We start from the raw sequence: 3727 nt of genomic DNA, 5'->3' as shown, positions 1-3727 counted from the left end.
AGCGAACAATATCTTTTCTTTCAAAACTTTAAGTATGTTGCTCCAATGTACTCTAGCTTGCATTGTTTATGATAAGAAATCTGCTCTTATGTTTAGCTTTTGTCCCCTGTATGTAACATGCCTTTTTATCTGGTAACTTTTAAGATTTTCTCTACCTATATTTTTAAACAGTTACATTATTGTGTATCTTGAAGTAGTTTTTGCATGTTTTCTTTCTTTGGGTTTGTTGTTATTATTTGATTTGTAAGTTTATAGTTTTTAACAATTTGGGAAAATTTTGGCTACAATTTCTTTAATGTTTTTTTGCCTTTCTTTCCATAACACTACTTAATGTGCTATATCTTTCTTTTCTTTCTTTTAGTTTGTTTAACATGTGGAATACAGTTATAATGATGGTTTTAATGGCCTTGTCAACTAATTCTATCATCTGTATCAGTACTGGGTCAGGTTCCATTGATTGACTCCTCCCCACCTCCAATTATGGGTAGTCTTTTACTGCTTTTTTGCATGCTGATCATTTTTAATTGGACTCCTAATATTGTAAGTTTCACCTTGTTGGGTGCTGGACATTTTTGTATTCCTATAACAGTCTTGAGCTTTGTTCTGGAAGGTAAGGAGGTTGACTGAAGCAGTTTCCTTTTTTGAATTGTGCTTTTCAGGTTTTTCAGTCATAATCAGAGCAGAATTTAAGCTAGGCATGATTTTTTCTTATTATACAAAACCCTTCTGAGTATTCTCTCATGTCCAATAAATTATGAGGTTTTCCATTCTGGCTAGTGAGAATAGGCACTATTTCCAATCCTATATGAGCTCCAAGTATTCTGCCCTCTAATACTTGTTAATACTCTTTACTCAACCTTAGAAAGTATGTTCACATATTCTACTCAGTATGGAACTGAATATTAAAGGAAAACTCTCTGTCATTCTTTGGAGTCCTCTCTCAAGTATTTCTCTCTTCTTTTGTATTTTGTTCTCTTAATTATGTTTGCTTTTGCATGCCTAGACTCTCAGAAACATCTCCGCAAATCAGAGAATCTGCCAGACTTCATCTAAGTTTCTCACCCTAGAACTAAAGCCTGAAAACTCTCTCAAAGAAGCAAGCTGCAGCATAGTGCTCACCTCATTTGTTTCTCATCTTTTATGAATTATTGTCCTTTGTTGCCTGGTGTCTAATGTTTGAGTAATTCCAGTACCTATTACTTCATTTTGGCCAAAAGCTGAAGTTCTTAATTTTTAACACAGATTATAGCAAATACATATATTTACAGCTTAAATAAACATGTAAAATTATGTGTTAGAATATGGAAGAGAAGATGTGTGTATTAGTATGCCTCAATAAAATACGGTCAAAATTATCACAGAGAAGTAGCCAAGGTCCTTAATTTGTCATCAAACATTTTGAATTAGATATACCTTTCTGAACTCATATTCGAGAGATGGGAGACAAGAAGAAGGAGAAGGAGAAGGAGGAGGAGAGGAAAAGGAGGAGGAGGAGAAGGAGGAGGAGGAGGAGGAAAAAACAGAGGAAGGGAAGGAGGGAGGGAGGAAGAAAGAGGAAAGAAGGAAAGAGGAAGGAAGGAAGGAAGGAAGGAAGGAAGGAAGGAAGGAAGGAAGGAAGGAAGGAAGGAAGGAAGGAAGGAAGGAAGGAAGGAATTAAATGAAGTCTTGAACCCATTAACGATTTAATAAGATTTAATAAAAGTTTTAGCTAAGGCATGTTGTTATTACATCCAAAACGATTTAGAACCATGTTTTTAACAAGAGAGCCAAAAAAAACCCCTATATGTTTAGAAAATAAATCACTAATGGCACTTATTGGTTATGCATTTCTGCCTAAAACACATTTTATAATTCATTAATGTGCTATTATATGCTTTATTAGTTTATCTCCTTAAACAATACAATGAGTGCCTGTTAGAAAACTAATCTTAGTACTAAATGTTAAAGTATCAGGAAACTTCCATTTGGCCTATAGCAGCAAATATATTTGTTTGCATTCATTAATTGGAGGAAGAATTGATCATGCTTTTGATATCTTATTATAATAATTTCAACTACAAATCATATTTATATTTTCCACCAGTGGACACGATTTTGAGGTGTTTACAATGTACTCTATGGCTTATAAAATAAACATGTTCATGAAAACAAAAATTGCCATGAGGCTTCCAAAAAAGATTTTGGTGTTCAACATGGAAAAGCTACTATATTCAGTTTCTGGTGAAACTGACAGGAAGGCAGCTCTGGTGACTGTGTGAGAAATAAATTGTAGAAACAGCATATAAGAGACAAAGTAGTTCAGTTTATGATGACCTGGACCAGGGCAATGAGAGTGGAAATGGAAAGAAAGCAAAACATTAATCACCTAAACAGATCTCTCCAACTTGGAAATAATAAAAACAAAAGACTGTGCATACAATGGAAAACAGTAATGGAAATAGTATGTAGTCAAAGACCCAATTAGTATTAACGCTGTAACCCAAGGCACACAAGAATGTCACTTTTAGGGTATAATTCTGAGAAAATTACCTGTTTTCCTTGCAGCATAAGCAATAAATTATATACTCTGTATCATTTCAAAATACTTTCAATTTTTCATCAAACAATTCTTTCTTTACATTATTTCAATAACATCTATGTTGATGTTACTGCTTCCATCTCCTGTGGAGTTCGGCACTTTCTCTTCAAACTGATGTCCTTTATTATAAGAGTATTTTATTTAGTGTCATTATTTCAACTCCTTTCTTTAATTTAATTTAATATGGCTATGTTTTATGAGCCCCAGGGTATCAGCACAGGTTAACAATAAATTTAACTTTCTTTCTTTATATCAGCTTCTTATATAAATAATTGAACTTTATTTCTAATTCAAATTCCTCTCGTTCTTGTTGGCAAAAATTTAATCTCAGTTAATTCTGTGTGTTTTTCTTAATTTAGGAGTCCACCCATCCCATTGCTTCCTTCACCCCAGAATTATATTTTTTTCTGGGAAAGGGGATACATTAAGTCACAGCATCACAGGAAGAATGGCAGTTTCTGGTCTTCTGTCACCATTGAAACCCACTAATGTGTTATAATGTACACTCACCCATCGGGTTCTCTGTCTATCCTCATAGGTCACAGCTACATCATCCCTCGCTTCATCAGGGCCTCTTCAAATCTACCCCTGCTTCAGTTACTCTGTACTCCTCCCAGAGAAAATCTTTGGCTACTCACCCATTCTACTCTGAGGCTACTGATAAATTTCTGAGGCCATCTCAAACACTGTCTATCTAGATGTGAAATTCAAGGTAGTTCTCATCTTGTATTATTTCTATGATAATGCTCCATTTAAAAAAAACCCCACAATCTAAGTAGCATATACCAAGTAATGGCTATTTTTCCTTCTCACAGATCTGTGGATAAGCTTTAGGTATCTCCTGTTTAGGGTTCCCAGTCAGGTTTAAGTATTTCCTCAGATATAATCTACTGGCATAGGAAGGTATACTGCATCTACTCTACTTGGAGTCTATATGAGGTCACATGACAAATGGTATGGGAGATATTTTTTAAAGGGGAGACAATATTTAAAGTAGTAACAACAACCAATCTACCATGATTTGCACTATTGGGTGTTATCATTTATTTTCCTCTCACATGCAAATTATACTCATTTTCTTCCCAACACATCATAGACATCTAATTTAATCATGGCCTTGGCTAAACTCAGGATCTCTTGATCTGTGTT

Source organism: Chlorocebus sabaeus, chromosome X (genome assembly GCF_047675955.1).
Source record: "Chlorocebus sabaeus isolate Y175 chromosome X, mChlSab1.0.hap1, whole genome shotgun sequence".
NCBI lineage: Eukaryota > Metazoa > Chordata > Mammalia > Primates > Cercopithecidae > Chlorocebus > Chlorocebus sabaeus.
This window is presented reverse-complemented; position numbering follows the sequence as displayed.